Source organism: Lutra lutra, chromosome 5 (genome assembly GCF_902655055.1).
Source record: "Lutra lutra chromosome 5, mLutLut1.2, whole genome shotgun sequence".
Taxonomy (NCBI): Eukaryota; Metazoa; Chordata; class Mammalia; order Carnivora; family Mustelidae; genus Lutra; species Lutra lutra.
In genome coordinates, this window is record NC_062282.1 from 133,806,837 (window position 1) to 133,826,293 (window position 19,457).

The 19,457-nt window shown below is 36.5% G+C and overlaps 1 protein-coding gene across 3 annotated transcripts in view; it reads right to left on the reverse strand.

The window, feature by feature from the left end:
• The window catches only part of TMEM232 (transmembrane protein 232), a 280,919-nt gene that overhangs the window by 202,484 nt on the left and 58,978 nt on the right, over positions 1-19,457 (reverse strand). The window lies entirely within an intron of this gene.

The window sequence follows — 19,457 nt, forward strand, 5'->3', positions numbered from 1 at the left end:
AAAGAAATAAATTCTAACCAAGTTGAAATCAAAAAAGCTATTAATGAGGTGCAAACAAAAATGGAGGCTCTCACTGCTAGGATAAATGAGGCAGAAGAAAGAATTAGCGATATAGAAGACCAAATGACAGAGAATAAAGAAGCTGAGCAAAAGAGGGACAAACAGCTACTGGACCACGAGGGGAGAATTCGAGAGATAAGTGACACCATAAGACGAAACAACATTAGAATAATTGGGATTCCAGAAGAAGAGGAAACAGAGAGGGGAGCAGAAGGTATATTGGAGAGAATTATTGGAGAGAATTTCCCCAATATGGCAAAGGGAACAAGTATCAAAATCCAGAAGGTTCAGAGAACCCCCCTCAAGATCAATAAGAATAGGTCCACACCCCGTCACCTAATAGTAAAATTTACAAGTCTTAGTGACAAAGAGAAGATCCTGAAAGCAGCCAAGGAAAAGAAGTCTGTAACATACAATGGTAAAAATATTAGATTGGCAGCAGACTTATCCACAGAGACCTGGCAGGCCAGAAAGAGCTGGCATGATATATTCAGAGTACTAAACGAGAAAAACATGCAGCCAAGAATACTATATCCAGCTAGGCTATCATTGAAAATAGAAGGAGAGATTAAAAGCTTCCAGGACAAACAAAAACTGAAAGAATTTGCAAATACCAAACCAGCTCTACAGGAAATATTGAAAGGGGTCCTCTAAGCAAAGAGAGACCCTAAAAGAAGTAGATCTGAAAGAAACAGAGACAATATACAATAACAGTCACCTTACAGGCAATACAATGACACTAAATTCATATCTCTCAATAATTACCCTGAATGTTAATGGGCTAAGTGCCCCAATCAAAAGACACAGGGTATCAGAATGGATAAAAAAACAAAACCCATCTATATGTTGCCTACAAGAAACTCATTTTAAACCTGAAGACACCGCCAGATTTAAAGTGAGGGTGTGGAAAAGAATTTACCATGCTAATGGACATCAGAAGAAAGCAGGAGTGGCAATCCTTATATCAGATCAATTAGATTTTAAGCCAAAGACTATAATAAGAGATGAGGAAGGACACTATATCATACTCAAAGGAGTTGTCCAACAAGAAGATCTAACAATTTTAAATATCTATGCCCCTAACGTGGGAGCAGCCAACTATATAAACCAATTAATAACAAAATCAAAGAAATACATCGACAATAATACAATAATAGTAGGGGACTTTCACACTCCCCTCACTGAAATGGACAGATCATCCAAGCAAAAGATCAACAAGGAAATAAAGGCCTTAAACGACACACTGGACCAGATGGATATCACAGATATATTCAGAACATTTCATCCCAAAGCAACAGAATACACATTCTTCTCTAGTGCACATGGAATATTCTCCAGAATAGATCACATTCCTGGTCCTAAATCAGGTCTCAACCGTTATCAAAAGATTGGAATCATTCCTTGCATATTTTCAGACCACAATGCTCTGAAGCTAGAACTCAATCACTAGAGGAAATTTGGAAAGAATCCAAATACATGGAGACTAAACCACATCCTTCTAAAGAATGAATGGGTCAACCAGGAAATTAAAGAAGAATTGAAAAAATTCATGGAAACAAATGAGAATGAAAACACAACAGTTCAAAATCTGTGGGACACAACAAAGGCAGTCCTGAGAGGAAAATATATAGCGGTACAAGCCTTTCTCAAGAAACAAGAAAGGTCTCAGGTACACAACCTAACCCTACACCTAAAGGAGCTGGAGAAAGAACAAGAAAGAAACCCTAAACCCAGCAGGAGAAGAGAAATCATAAAGATCAGAGCAGAAATCAATGAAATAGAAACAAAAAAAAAACAATAGAACAAATCAACGAAACTAGGAGCTGGTTCTTTGAAAGAATTAATAAGATTGATAAACTGCTGGCCAGACTTATCAAAAAGAAAAGAGAAAGGACCCAAATAAATAAAATCGTGAATGAAAGAGGAGAGATCACAATGAACACCAAAGAAATACAGACAATTATAAGAACATACTATGAGCAACTCTACGCCAACAAATTTGACAATCTGGAAGAAATGGATGCATTCCTAGAGACATATAAACTACCACAACTGAACCAGGAAGAAATAAAAAGCCTGAACAGACCCATAACCAGTAAGGAGATTGAAACAGTCCTCAAAAATCTCCAAACAAACAAAAGCCCACGGCTGGACAGCTTCCCGGGGGAATTCTACCAAACATTTAAAGAACTAATTCCTATTCTTCTGAAACTGTTCCAAAAAATAGAAATAGAAGGAAAACTTCCAAACTCATTTTATGAGGCCAGCATCACCTTGATCCCAAAACCAGACAAGGATCCCATCAAAAAAGAGAACTACAGACCAATATCCTTGATGAACACAGATGTAAAAATTCTCACCAAAATACTAGCCAATAGGATTCAACAGTACATTAAAAGGATTATTCACCACGACCAAGTAGGATTTATTCCAGGGCTGCAAGGCCGGTTCAACATCCGCAAATCAATCAATGTGATACAACACATTAATAAAAGAAAGAAGAACCATATGATACTCTCCATAGATGCTGAAAAAGCATTTGACAAAGTACAGCATCCCTTCCTGATCAAAACTCTTCAAAGTGTAGGGATAGAGGGCACATACCTCAATATTATCAAAGCCATCTATGAAAAACCCACCGCAAATATCATTCTCAATGGAGAAAAACTGAAAGCTTTTCCCCTAAGGTCAGGAACATGGCAGGGATGTCCATTATCACCACTGCTATTCAACATAGTACTAGAAGTCCTAGCCTCAGCAATCAGACAACAAAAGGAAATTAAAGGCATCCAAATCGGCAAAGAAGAAGTCAAACTATCACTCTTCACAGATAATATGATACTATATGTGGAAAACCCAAAAGACTCCACTCCAAAACTGCTTGAACTTGTACAGGATTCAGTAAAGTGTCACGATATAAAATCAATGCACAGAAATCTGTTGCATTTCTCTACAGCAACAACAAGACAGAAGAAAGAGAAATTAAGGAGTCCATCCCATTTACAATTGCACCCAAAACTATAAGATACCTAGGAATAAACCTAACCAAAGAGGCTAAGAATCTATATTCTGAAAACTATAAAGTACTCATGAAAGAAATTGAGGAAGACACAAAGAAATGGAAAAATGTTCCATGCTCCTGGATTGGAAGAATAAATATTGAAAATGTCTATGCTACCTAAAGCAATCTACACATTTAATGCAATTCCTATCAAAGTACCATATATTTTTTTTTCAAAGAAAAGGAACAAATAATGCTAACATTTATATGGAACCAGAAAAGACCTCGAATAGCCAAAGGAATATTGAAAAAGAAAGCCAAAGTCGGTGGCATCACAATTCTGGACTTCAAGCTCTATTACAAAGCTGTCATCATCAAGACAGCATGGTACTGGCACAAAAACAGACACATAGATCAATGGAACAGAATAAAGAGCCCAGAAATAGACCCTCAACTCTATAGTCAACTAATCTTCTACAAACCAGGAAAGAATGTCCAATGGAAAAAAGACAGCCTCTTCAATAAATGGTGTTGGGAAAATTGGACAGCCACATGCAGAAAAATGAAATTGGATCATTTCCTTACACCGTACACGAAAATAGACTCAAAATGGATGAAGGACCTCAATGTGAGAAAGGAATCCATCAAAATCCTTGAGGAGAACACAGGCAGCAACCTCTTCGACCTCAGCCACAGCAACATCTTCCTAGGAACATCGCCAAAGGCAAGGGAAGCAAGGGCAAAAATGAATTCGGGATTTTATCAAGATCAAAAGCTTTTGCACAGAGGCACCTGGGTGGCTCAGTGGGTTAAGCCTCTGTCTTCAGCTCAGGTCGCGATCTGAGAGTCCTGGGATCGAGACCCACATCGGGCTCTCTGCTCACTGGGGAGCCTGCTTCCCCCTCTCTCTCTGCCTGCCTCTCTGCCTACTTGTGATCTCTCACTGTCAAATAAATTAATTTAAGAAAAAAAAAGCTTTTGCACAGCTAAGGAAACAGTGAACAAAACCAAAAGACAACTGACAGAATGGGAGAAGATATTTGCAAATGACATATCAGATAAAGGGCTAGTGTCCAAAATCTATAAAGAACTTAGTAAACTCAACACCCAAAGAACAAATAATCCAATCAAGAAATGGGCAGAAGACATGAACAGACATTTCTGCAAAGAAGACATCCAGATGGCCAACAGACACATGAAAAAGTGCACCATATCACTCGGCATCAGGGAAATACAAATCAAAACTACAATATGAGATATCACCTCACACCAGTCAGAATGGCTAAAATTAACAAGTCAGGAAATGACAGATGCTGGCGAGGATGCGGAGAAAAGGGAACCCTCCTACACTGTTGGTGGAAATGCAAGCTGGTGCAACCACTCTGGAAGACAGCATGGAAGTTCCTCAAAATGTTGAAAATAGAACTACCCTATGACCCAGCAATTGCACTACTGGGTATTTACCCTAAAGATACAAATGTAGTGATCCAAAGGGGCATGTGCACCCAATGTTTATAGCAGCAATGTCTACAATAGCCAAACTATGGAAAGAACCTAGATGTCCATCAACAGATGAATGGATAAAGAAGATGTGGTATATATACACAATGGAATACTATGCAGCCATCAAAAGAAATGAAATCTTGCCATTTGCGATGACGTGGATGGAACTAGAGGGTATCATGCTTAGCGAAATAAGTCAATCGAGAAAGTCAACTATCATATGATCTCCCTGATATGAGGGAGAGGAGATGCAACTTGGGGGGTTAAGGGGGTAGGAGAAGAGTAAATGAAACAAGATGGGATTGGGAGGGAGACAAACCATAAGTGACTCTTAATCTCACAAAACAAACTGAGGGTTGATGGGGGGAGGGGGATGGAAGAGGGGGAATGGAGTTATGGACATTGGGGAGGGTATGTGCTGTGGTGAGTGCTGTGAAGATGTAAACCTGGCGATTCACAGACCTGTACCCCTGGGGATAAAAATATATTATATGTTTATAAAAAATAAAATTTAAAAAAAAAAGAAAAGAATTTTCAACAAAAGAATGAAAAAGAATGTCATATTTACTTTTCTCATTAATAAACAACATTGAATGAAAAAATACTTGGGTCTCACATGTCTTCACAGCATAACACTGGAATAAATTATTACCAATTCAAAGTTAACAACATTACAACCTTCCAGGAACCTTCTGAAGCTGATCATAAACCATATTGAAAATGTTTTTCACATATTATTGAAAAGTTAGCACAGGAGCTTGGCAGTAAGCAGCAATGGGAGATGATGGCAAAATGAAGAGGTGGAGAAAGAGAACCAATGCAATTATCATCAAATATTTGAAGGGCCTGCATATGGGAAATGGAAGAGTGTTGTGTTTTTTGTTTTTTTTGTTTTTCCTTACAGCCTCCAGGAGGGAAAACTTAAACCAAAGTTAGAAAGATAGATTTCTTTTTTATATAATGAAGAATCTTTCCTAGTATTTAAAAGTGGAATGACCAGGGGCGCCTGGGTGGCTCAGTTGGTTAAAGCCTCTGCCTTCAGCTCAGGTCATGATCCCAGGGTCCCAGGATTGTGCCCCGCATCGGGGTCTCCGCTCAGTGGGGAGCCTGCTTCCCCCACTCCCTGCCTGCCTCTCTGCCTACTTGTGATCTCTGTCAAATAAATAAATAAAATCTTAAAAAAAAAAAAAGCTACAATGACCTGCCTTAGGAAATAGGGAGTTCTGAATCTTTGCTGATTTTTAAGCAAAATATGATTGTGGACTATTTGCAAATGGGTCTACTAGAGATTTGTTCATTGGATGAGGACAACATGTTCAACAAGATTTTTACTATTTTATGATGTATTTGGTTCAATCATTCACTATATATTTCCTATATAAGACACACTAAATGAGTTTCTGCAGGTTTCTCATAGAACACACCTTTTTCAACTGTTAATTTCACAACACAGATTCTATAATCAAGGCTTGTTAAGTGCTTATTGTTTTAACACTCTGAAAACCAAAGAAGAAGCATAAAAGATGGCATTTCAAGCCCCGTGTACAAACAAAGCTATGTTTCCCTCTTTGTAAAATTATTTATAAATCATCTGACATACATACTCTCTGACTAGATGCATAAAGGTCTGCAACAACAAGTAAGAAAAGTATTTTCCTCTATGATCAGGACAGCATTTTACCAGCTTGTTTAACAGCTAAATTTATAGGCTAGGTTTTATTTAGGCTCAATAATACAGATTCCTAATTCCACTTTTAGAATTTTTTATTCAAAATTCTAGAACAAGGCCCAAGAATTTACATTAGAAATAAGGACCACACTTTAGGAGTAGCAAGATGGCAGAGGAGTAGGAGACCTAAACATCATCGGGTTCCCAAGTTCTGCTAGACAGTTGTCAAACCATTCTGAACACCTACAAACTCAACAGGAGATAGGAGAGAGGAAGAGCAGCAATTCTAGGAACAGAAAATCGACCACTTTCCGGAAACATGATTCTGAAGCAACATACAAGAAGAGAGACCATGGGGGGAGGGGCTGGCTCCCAGCAAACAGTGGAGCAGCAGAGCATAAAATCAGAACTTTTAGAAGTCTGCTCCACTGAGGGACATGGCTCCAGAGGCTAAGCAGCGGGTGGAGTCCTTGTGGGGACAGTGTGGTCTCAGGACTAACGGGGTCACAGAAACCAGGGGTATCTGAGTGTGGCAGAGCTCCGAGGTATTGGTGCAGGAAGCCAGTGGTAGAGACAGAGCAGAGGTGGGTGCTCTCAGCTAGGGGTGAGCTTAAACCATGATCTGAGGAACAGCTGGGCCACTGATCTTCAAGCAGAGACCCCTCAAGTGGCATTTCCAAGAGACCCCCTCCTTCCTTCTCTGGGAGGAGCAGCTTGGGAGCCTGCAGCAGGAATCTGCTAGGTTTGGAGAATCCAAATGAGACTGTGCACCAGAGATAGAAATGCTCGGTCACAGGCCGGGTGGGCACAGAGCATGATCAGAGACCAGGGAGACGGGAGGGATTGACTGCTTTTCTCTGAGGGCATACTGAGGACTGGGGCCCTGAGCTCTCAACTCTTTCGAGCCAGACATTGGGAGGCCATCATTTTCATTCCTGTCCTCCAAAGCTCTATGCAAAGCACTCAGGGAGCAAAAGCTCCCAAGAGCATAAGGGAGCAGATTACTTAGCCTGGCCCCTGGCAAGGGCTGTACAATTCCACTTTGGGCAAAGAAAATTTGAGAATCACTGCAACAGGCCCCTCCCCCAGAAGATCATCAAGAACATCCAGCCAAGACCAAGTTCACCTATCAATGAGAACTGAGGAACTCCAGTGCTAGGGGTAAGCAACACAAAGAATTCATGGCTTTTGTCCCATGATCTTTTACTCTTTCAAAGTTAAATTTTTTAATTTAATTTTTTCTTATTCTATTTTTAAAATTTTTCCTTTTTCCTATTTTAGTGTTTTTTAAATAATTTATCTTATCAATACCTTTTTAAAAAATCTTTTAAAAATTTCATTGTTATACTCATATTTTTTCCCTTCATTGTATTTAGCCTTGTTTTTTGTCTACATGTAGTTTTTTTTTTTCCTTTAAAATTTCAGGGCACAATTTCTTCTAGTAGACAAAATATACTCTAAATCTAGCACATGGCTTTGTTCTAGTCTCCAGCCTGAGCACATTCTCTCCTCTTTTTCTTTTCTTTTTTCAACCAACTTCTTATCTTTTCAATTCCTTTTTTAGAATCATTTTAAATTTTCAACTTTACAGTCATGTTCCATCACTTCATTGTGTTTACCCTTATTTTTGTATATATATTAGTTCTTCTTTCCTTAAAATTTTGGGAGGTAGTTTCTTCTAACAGTCCAAAATACACCCAAAGTCAAGTTTGTGGTTCTGTTCTATTCAACAGTTTAATACATATTTTTTTTCTTTTTTTCCTCCTTTTACTCCCCCCGGTTTCAGGTCTCTTCAGACTTGGCTAGTATATGTCTTTCTGGGGTCATTGCTACTCTTTTAGTATTTTGTTCTCTCATTCATCTATTCTTATCTCATTCATTACCTTATAAAATGACAAGGTGGAACAACTCACCACAGAAAAAAGAACAAGAGGCAGTACCAATGGGTAGGGACCTAATCAATACGGACATTAGTAATATGTTAGAACTAGAGTTCAGAATGATGATTATCAAGGTTCTAGCTGGGCTCAGAAAAAAGCATGGAAGATATTAAAGAATCCCTTTCTGGATAAATAAAAGGACTAACATCTAACCAAGTTGAAATCAAAAAAGCTATTAAGGAGGTACAATAAAAAATGGAGGCTCTTACTGCTAGGATAAATGAGGCAGAAGAGAGAGTTAGTGATATAAAAGACCAAATGATGGAGAATAAAGAAACTGAGCAAAAAAGAGACAAACAACTACCAGACCACAAGGGGAGAATTTGAGGTAAGTGTCACCATAAGGTGAAACAATATTAGAATAATTGGGATCCCAGAAGAAGAAGAAAGAGAGAGGGGGGCAAAGGGCTCATTGGAACAAATTACAGCAGAGAATTACCCTAATTTGGTGAAGGGAACAAGCATCAAAATCCAGGAGCACAGAGAACCCCCCTCAAAATCAATTAAGATAGCTCCATACCCATCATCTAATAGTAAAACTTAAAAGTCCCAGAAACAGGGGCGCCTGGGTGGCTCAGTGGGTTGGGCCGCTGCCTTCGGCTCAGGTCATGATCTCAGGGTCCTGGGATCGAGCCCCACATCGGACTCTCTGCTCAGCGGGGAGCCTGCTTCCTCCTCTCTCTCTGCCTGCCTCTCTGCCTACTTGTGATCTCTCTCTGTCAGATAAATAAACAAAGTCTTAAAAAAAAAAAGTCCCAGAAACAAAGAGAAAATCCTCAATGCAGCTCAGAACAAGAGGTCTGTAACATACAATGGTAGAAATATTAGATTGACAGCAGACTTATCCACAGAGACCTGGTAGGCCAAAAAGGACAGGCATGATATATTCAGAGCACTAAATGAGAAAAATATGCAGCCAAGAGTACTATATCCAGCTAGGTTGTCCTTGAAAATAGAAGCAGAATAAAAAGCTTCCAGAAAAACAAAAGCTAAAGGAATTTGCAAACACCAAACCAGCCCAGTAGGAAATATTGAAAGGGATCCTCTAAGCAAAGAGAGAGCCTAAAAGTAACAGATCAGAAGGAACAGAGACAATATACAGTAATAGTCACCTTACGGGCAATATAATGGCACTAAATTCATATCTTTCAATAGTTACCCTGAATGTAAATGGGCTAAATGCCCCAATCAAAAAACACTGAGTATCAGAATGGTTAAAAAAACAAGACCCATCAATATGCTCTCTACAAGAAACTCATTTTAGACCCGAAGACACCTCCAGATTGAGAGTGAGGGGGTGGAAAACAATTTACCATGCTAATGGACATCAAAAGAAAGCTAGGGTGGCAATCCCTATATCAGATCAATTAGATTTGGAGCCAAAGATGATAATAAGAGATGAGGAAGGACACTATATCATACTCAAAGGGTCTTTCCAACAAGAAGATCTAACAATTTTAAATATATATGCCCCTAACATGGGAGCAGCCAATTATATAAACTGTTTATATAAATTGTATAAACAGTCAATAACAAAATCAAAGAAACATATCGATAATAAAAACAATAATAGTAGGGGACCTTAACACCCCACCCTCACTGAAATGGACAGATCATCTAGGCAAAAGATCAACAAGGAAATAAAGGCCTTAAGTGACACACTGGACCACATGGACATCACAGGTATATTTAGAACATTCAATCACAAAGCAACAGAATACACATTCTTCTCTGGTGCACATGGAACATTCTCCAGAATAGATCACATCCTGGATCACAAATCAGGTCTCAACTGGTACCAAAGGATTGGGATCATTCCCTGCATATTTTCAGACCACAATGCTTTGAAACTATAACTCAATCATAAGAGGAAAGTTGGAAAGAACTCAAATACATGGAGGCTAAAGAGCATCTTACTGAAGAATGAATTGGTCAACCAGGAAATTAAGGAAGAATTTTAAAAATTCATGGAAACAAATGAAAATGAAAACACAACTGTTCAAAATCCTTGGGATGCAACAAAGGTGGTCCTTAGAGGAAAATATATAGCAATACAAGCCTTTCTCAAGAAAGAAGAAAGGTCTCAAGTACACAACTTAACCCTACACCTAAAGGAGCTGATGAAAGAAGAACAAATAAATCCTAAACCTAGCAGGAGAAGAGAAATAATAAAGATCAGAGCAGAAATCAATGAAATAGAAACCAAAAGAACAGTAGAACAAATCAACAAAACTACGAGCTGGTTATCTGAAAGAATTAATAAAATTGATAAACTTCTGGCAAGATTTATCAAAAAGAAAAGGGAAAGGACCCAAATAAATAAAATCATGAATGAAAGAGGAGAGATCACAATCAACACCAAAGAAATACAAACAATTATAAGAACATATTATGAGCGGGGCACCTGGGTGGCTCAGAGGGTTAAAGCCTCTAACTTCGGCTCGGGTCATGATCTCAGGTTCCTCGGATCAAGCCCCACATCGGGCTCCCTGCTCAGCAGTGAGCCTGCTTCCTCCCCCTCTCTCTCTGCCTGCCTCTCCGCCTACTTGTGATCTCTGTCAAATAAATAAATAAAATCTTTCTTTTACAAAAAAGAACATATTATGAGCTAATATACACCAGAAAATTTGACAATCTGAAAGAAATGGATGCATCCCTAGAGACATATAAACTACCAAAACAGAACCAAGAGGAAATAGAAAACCTGAACAGACCCATAACTAGTAAGGAGATTAAAGCAGTCATCTAAAATCTCCCGAGAGGGACGCCTGGGCGGCTCAGTTGGTTAAGCCGCTGCCAAGGTCCTGGGATCAAGTCCCACATCAGGCTCCTTGATCAGCAGGGAGCCTGCTTCTTTCTCTGCCTCTGCCTGCCACTCTGCCTGCTTGTGTGTGCATGGTCTCTCTCTGTGACAAATAAATAAATGAATAAAATCTTTAAATAAAATAAAATAAATAATAAAATAAAATAAAATCTCCCAACAAACAAGAGCCAGTCACCTCCAAGAGAAATTCTACCTAACATTTAAAGAAGAATTAGTACCTATTCTGAAACTGTTCCAAAAAATAGAAATGGAAGGAAAACTTCCAAACTCATTTTATGAGGCCAGCATTACCTTAATCCCAAAACCAAACAAAGACCCCATCCTAAAGAATTACTGACCAATATCCTTGATGAACATGAATGCAAAAATTCTCACCAAAATACTACCAATAGGATCCAACAGTACATTAAGAGGATTATTCACCATGACCAAGTGGGATTTATTCCTGGGCTGCAAGGTTGGGTCAACATCTGCAAATAAATTCTTGTGATACATCAATAAAAGAAAGAACAAGAACCATAGGATACTCTCAATAGATGCTGAAAAAGCATTTGACAAAGTACAGTATCCTTTCTTGTTCAAAACTCTTCACAGTGTAGGGATAGAGGGTACTTACCTCAGTATAATCAAAACCATCAACGAAAAACCACAGTGAGTATCATTCTTCAAGGGGGAAAAACTCTGAGCTTTTCTCCTAAGGTCAGGAACACAGAAGGGATGTACACTATCACCACTTCTATTTAATATAGTACTAGAAGTCCTAGCCTCAGCAATCAGACAACAAAAAGAAATAGAAGGCATCTGAATCAACAAAGAAGAAGTCAAACTCTCTCTCTCTCTGCAGATAAAATGATACTTTATGTTGAAAACCCAAAAGATTCCACTCCAAAACTGCTAGAACTCATACAGGAATTTTATATCCTGACACAGTAAAGTGTCAAGATATAAAATCAATGCACAGAAATCAGTTGCATTTCAATACACCAACAACAAGACAGAAGAAAGAGAAATTAATGAGTCGATTCCATTTACAATTGCACCCAAAATCATGATACCTAGAAATAAATCTAACAAAAGAGGCAAAGAATCCATACTCAGAAACTATAAAGTACTCATCAAAGAAATTAAGAAAGACACAAAGGAATGGAAAAATGTTCCATGCTCATGGCTTGGAAGAACAAATATTGTGAAAATGTCTATAATACCTAAAGCAATCGATACATTTAACGCAATCCCCATCAAAGTACCATCAATTTTTTTCAAAGAAATAGAAGAAATAGTCCTAAAATTTTTGTGGAACCAGAAAAGACCCCATGTAGCCAGAGAAATGTTACAAAAGAAAACCAAAGTTGGTGGCATCACAATTCCAGACTTCAAGCTCTAATACAAAGCTGTCATCATCAAGACAGTATGGTACTAGCACAAAAACAGACACATAGATCAATGGAATAGAATAGAGAGCCCAGAAATAGAGAGCCCTCAACTCTATGGTCAACTAATGTTTGAAAAAGCAGGAAAGAATGCCCAATGGAAAAAAGACAGTCTCTTCAACAAACGTTGTTGGGAAAATTCGACAGCCACATGCAGAAGAAAGAAACTGGACCATTTCCTTACACCACGCACAAAAACAGACTTAACATGGACGAAAGACCTCACTGTGAGACAGGAATCCATCAAAATCCTGGAGGATAACACAGGCAGCAACCCCTTTGACCTCAGTCGCAGCAACTTCTTCCTAGAAACAGTGCCAAAGTCAAGGGAAGCAAGGGTAAAACTGAACTATCAGGACTTCATCAAGATCAAAAGCTTTTGGACAGCAAAGGAAACAGTCAACAAAACCAAAGACAATTGACTGAATGGGAGAAGATATTTGCAAATGACATATCAGATAAAGGGCTAGTATCCAAATCTATAAAGAACTTATCAAACTCAACAGCCAAAGAACTAATAATCCAATCAAGAAATGGGCAGAAGGCACGAACACATTTCATGGCCAACAGACACATGAAACAGTGCACATCACTCGGCATCAGGGAAATACAAATCAAAACCACAGTGAGATACCACTTCACACCTGTCAGAATGGCTAAAATTAACAAGTCAGCAAATGACAGATATTGGCGAGGATGCAGAGAAAGGGGAACACTTCTACACTATTGGTGGGAATTCAAGCTGGTGCAGCCACTCTGGAAAACAGTATGGATGTTCTCAAAACATTGAAAGTAGAGCTACCCTACAACCCAGCAATTGCACTACTGGGTATTTACCCTAAAGATACAAATGTAATTATCCGAAGGGGCACATGCACCTGAATGTTTACAGCAGTAAGGTCCACAACAGCCAAACTATGGAAAGAACCTAGATGTCCATCAACAAATTAATGTATAAAGAAGAGGTGGTGTATACACACACACACACACACACATACACACACACACACACACACACACACACACACACACAATGGAATGGAATACTATGCAGCCATCAAAAAATGAAATCTTGCCATTTGCAATGATGTGGATGGAACTAGAGGGTATTATGCTAAGTGAAATAAGTCAATCAGAGAAAGACAATTATCATATGATCTCTCCAATATGAGGAATTTGAGAGGCAGTGCAGGGGGGTGTGGGGGGCATGGGCGGTAGATAGGGTAAAAAATGAAATAAGATGGGATCGGGGGGAGACAAACCATAAGAGATTCTTCATGTCATGAAACAAACTGAGGGTTGCTAGGGGATTGGGGGGTAGGGATAGGGTGGATGGGTTATGGACATTGGGGAGGGTATGTGCTATGGTGTGTGCTCTGAAATGTGTAAGCCTGATGATTCACAGACATTTACTCCTGGGGCAAATAATACATTATATGTTAATAAATAAAAAATTAAAATAAAATAAAATCTATCCTTTATATGATTAAAAAAAAGACATAAGGTCCACACATGATACACAGTCTATGAAAATGCTTTTACAAAGAGTGCCATAGGATAACGACTGTCAGAATTTCTCAAAGTCATCTTTTTCACATTCTTCAAAATGCAAATAGATAATTTCTAAATATTTTTCATTGTAGGGCAATTAACCTAGTTAGTTCAGTAGAGTGAGGTAGTTAGTATGGACTCTGAAGCCAGTCTGCCTAGGTTAAGACTCACATGTACTGCTACTAACTATATTTCCTTGGACAAATAAACTCTAAGTTCATCAGTTTTCTTGTCTATAAAATGAGGACAATATGAATATCTAGGTATAGTGTTGTAATGATTGATGAATTAGCCTAGACTTGTGCCTGAAATTTAGTAAGAACTCAATAAATGTTAATTATTGTTCTCCTTTATGATCCATTAAGGCAAATACTTCTCAAAATTGGAATTCAACAAGGATCAAGCAAAAATTCTGTACATTTAGATAAATTAATTTTTATCATCTTCCCTCATGTTTTTCCAGATCAAAATTTTCTCATCTAGAGACTATGCTGCCACTATGTCATACACCTAAAACTAATATAACACTATGTTAACTGGAATTAAAACTTATAAATAAATAGATAAGTAAATAAATAAATGAAAACAAATTTTAAAAATAGAGACTATGCTGTAAAAATTTGTCTTTCAAATAAGGATTCATTTGGGCATTTGAGCATATTCAGACCTGCCTATATCATAACACCCCTGGGAATGTATATTAGTTTTCTTGGGCTGCCATTACATAATACCATAGAGTTAGAGTCTTAAACATAAGAAATTAATTTATTTTCTCATAGTTCTGGGGGCTAGGATTTCCAGGATCAAGGTGCCACCTGATTCTGTTTATGGTAAGTACTCTTTTCTTGGCTTTTAGATGGAAGCTTTCTCACTGTGTCTTCACATAAAGGTGAAAACAAGCTCTCTGTTGTCTTTCCTTATAAAGACACTAGTTCAAACATATTGTAGCCTACCATCATTACATCATCTCCACATTGCAGGTTATAGTTTTAAAAAATGAATTTTGGGGGACACAATTAAGTCCATAGTAGCAAATGTTAAGTGTATAATTGGTATTTATAAGCATATATAGAAATTTCTATTCAATCAAAAACACTAAAAGGCAGCACTTCAGTCACTGGCAAAAGATCTCACACTAGAATTAATAAAAGTCTGATTGACTCTATGAAAAGCTTGTTTGACACAAAACCTCAGAATAAAAACAGAACATGCAAAGTAATCATCCATTTTTCGAGATTCTTTAAGTTCTGCTCTCATATCAGATCAGATCACTAGGAAATTGTCTTCATGGAAATTATTACTTTAGTTTTCTATAACATTGCCTTCACAAAACTATGATTTAAAGTGGTTTTTTTTTTTTTCATTTTAAAGCGTTTATATAAAAATGGTCCATAAGAACATTATTTGATGCATTCATAAGAAGCTATTTATATATTATATATACCACTTAAAATATTTTTCACTGTCACATAAATCTTTATATATACATAAAATAGGATCCTAAGGATATAAAGTGTACAGAGAATAAGTGTTAGGGAAAAAACCCTTCCTCAATGATGCTTTCTCATTATAACAATATTAACAACCACATTAACAACCATAACATCTATTAACATTTATTGGACCCTTACTATGCCCACGGTACCAAGCCAAGTGTTTATATGTTTCCATAGTTTTTTCTCATGAAAAGCCCTATGATATGGATAGCAGTCTTATCATAATTATCAGGTTAAAAAATTAGTCAGCAAAATTAAATAATTTGACCTAAGATTCCAAGTTATGAGTTTCAGAATTAAAATACAAATCTGTGTGACTTTAGACTGGTTGTCTAAAAAATTTACCCGCTTAAAGAATAAAATCAGGAGAAAAATTCATTTTCAATTAAATATAGCTGCAGCTCCAGGTTCTTTAAGTCACTTTCCAAAAAGACAAACTTATCTTCCCCAGTAATCATGTTAACAACACCTACACAGATGATACTACTTTTGGAGCTGTTTCCTGTGGTCTTGTAAAACTGGTGATCATTATCAATGATCATGCATACAGGGTAACTCAAACAAAATCATCTTCCCCATATGGAAAAAAAAAACAGTCAGTGATGCTACAGAAATCCAGGTTTAATGAATTACATCAACACAGTTTTTTTTTTAAACCAATCATTGGACAGTTAAAATATTCAACTAAGCATTTGTACAGTCCTGTGAAATAATGGCTTTCCATGGTAATGACTGCTATGGGAAAGCCAAATATCCAGTATGAATGTGAGGAGGAGACTAAAAGTTTATGTTCAGAGGTTGTACATTCTCTGGTCCCAACAAAGATGAAGACCATTTCCTCATATTCTTAACATGTCTTTAACAAAACAGTCATCAGATAATCAACTTAGTTCAAACATTTCCCATAAGAAACAGCAAAGATGTTGTAAGTATTGAGGGCTTCAAACCATTCAGAATCTTTAATGAGACAAATCTCACTAGTATTATTTACGGCTTGGACCAGAAGTTTGATGTCATAGAAATCAGATTGACTCTTCACTGTAGAGGCAATTTTTATATGTGTATCCTCTTTATTGCAGATCAAATCTTTAAATATGTTGCACAACCAGAAACATTTATTTGTCCACTTGGGTTGAGAAAACACGGGCAAAATACTGCTTAATTATTTCATTTCTGACTTCAAGTATTAGCATAAGAAGGACATCAATGAAAGTAAAAGAACCATCCATTGCCTCAGCACCATCTGTGAATATATAAAGGTCAACCCTATCCAGAACTCACTTTGTTAGGGATTGTCTTTTACCTCTCTACTGTAATAACAGTTGAAGAATAAAATGGTTTATTTTATTTTTATATTTTATACTTCATTGTATTTTATATATTTTATATAATATTTATATATAATTTATATTCTATGATTTATATATTTTATTTACATATTTGTTATATATTTTTAATATTTATATTTATTTTATTTTATTGATCCATAAACTATATGTCGGTTGGTACAATGAGATTCAGAAACTCCTATAAGATTTACTCAATGACAAGAAATTAAACAAAAGTATCAATCTCAATGAAATCATCACTAATGGATCCAGATGGCTATCTCACCTATGGTCATATATGAAAATATTCAGAATTTGCGCTTTCTTAGATGTCATACTTTTCCCTTGGTAGTGAATTCATATAAAGCAGAAACAAGTGTGCTCATTCAGATTTATAAAGATGAGAAAACAATGACCAAGGATGACTATATGTTTGGCAAGTTCAAGTCCACAAATAGCTTTCCATAATATGTGCATTGCTCAGAAGGAAGAAAGGTCACATAAATTCTCAATAGGTCTGCTGTTGACAGAGAAACAATTACAGGGAAAGAGAATAACATTTGACCTAGGACAATTTGGGGGGTGTTGTCCAGGAAGCTGAGCAATATAAACTTGTAGATCATAAGCAGAAAGACAAAAATCTCTTCCAAGAACTCACCCAAATTCTGTTCCTATACCCTCAAAATAAGTTATTCAGCAGAAGATAAGAAATTGCAAAGAATATCAGCAATGAGCAAGTGAATGCAATGAAATCACCAACTGGCTGGGGAAAAGAAATCATACTGCTGAGGAGGAAAAAGTTTTAAGTATCTGCAGAAAGATGCAACCCTGTCATCATGAGGTTATGACAGCACTCAGGGGTTATGGCCAGCAGGAGGCCAAGAGGCTTATGGAATAAAGATCCTCCCCATGGAGAAATGTCTATTGGACCCATCACTGAAGAGAATCGTTAAAGAACAGCTAGACAAAAACCTGAAAACTTAAGATTTGTAGACAAATCTGGTTAGTGGCAGATTAAAATCATATATTGAGCTGCTGTATAGGAAGATATCTGATCATTCTAAATACTTAAGAATGTGCATACCTCTTCACTTAATCAATATTATAAAAATGGGAGAAATATTTATGCTAATTTGTATACTAAAAACTAGGAATCTGTGCAAAGTTGACACTAATAAAAAATAAACATAATTGTTCTATGAACTGGAAAAGGACAAGCAAGTTGCACTCAGAAATGATAGGTTCCAACTTATTGTTTAAACCAAAAGTGTACTGAAAATAATTTTAAAATATCAAGCAAGTTTTTAAAAATGAAATTAATATCTCCTATGAAGTTGTTACTATTTAAAATTATATTCAAGCATAATTTATGCCAACTCAGTGAATTATGGTTCTGAAGAAAGACAATACTCTTCCTGTAGTTTTAAAATCTTACAATTATATTTAAAATTATTTACAATTATATTTAAAATAAATTTTAATATAAATAAATTTAATATAATTTATATAAATTATATAGTTTATATATAATTTAATATAAATAAATTTAATATAAATAAAATTTATATTTAAAATAATTTACAATTATATTTAAAATTCAGTGATTTAATTACATAATAAATCCACTATTATTAACCACCCAACTACTATGTTTTAGATGTTATATTACACAAATATAATTTGGACATGATTCATCTCAGTTATCTCAGAACTTAATGGAAGTGAGAATTATCTACATAATATATTATAATAATATATAGATTACAATGATATTCATAAAGAAAAGGTCTAGTTATCTTAAAAGGAAACTCCTGAATTAATATTATCCCTGTAGTACTCTTTTAAAAATAAAAGTATTGGGGCGCCTGGGTGGCTCAGTGGGTTAAGCCGCTGCCTTCGGCTCAGGTCATGATCTCAGGGTCCTGGGATCGAGCCCCGCATCGGGCTCTCTGCTCAGCAGGGAGCCTGCTTCCTCCTCTCTCTCTGCCTGCCTCTCTGCCTGCTTGTGATCTCTCTCTGTCAAATAAATAAAATTTAAAAAAAAAAAAATAAAATAAAATAAAAGTATTTTATTCTAATAGCCCCCATAAACAATGATATCAAATGACCTTTAGTTTTGAGAGGTAAAACAGGTTTACTTTGATGGAGTATAAAATGTCAGATGTACTACTGATATACTACAATGTACTACAATATTTGAGTAACTGGAGAGAAATCCCCTGAATGCAGGGGAACAAGAGAAACAGTGGATACCTAGAGAAAATGGAGAAGATAGATGGAGAAGTCCTAATGTGGAAAGGAATAAAAGAAACTTTATATATATTTCCTAAATTTTCCTAAGCTATTTTTGTTTTCCAGGAGTATAATGTGAATAATAAATCAACTGAGCCTAGTTTATATTTAAGTTATTTTAAAATTGTTAATTAAAAATTTCTGTTATAAAATATTCTTCCCAAATTTGTAAAAAGTCCTACTAAATTTAAAATTCCCACTTCAAAATATTAATTTTCTGTAAAAGGTTTATTCCTATAACATAATAAAAACCACATATGAAAAGCCCAAGTTAATATCATACTTAGTGGGGAAAAACTGAGAGCTTTCCCCCGAAGGTCAGGAACAAGATAAGGATGTCCACTCTCACCACTTATTCAGCAT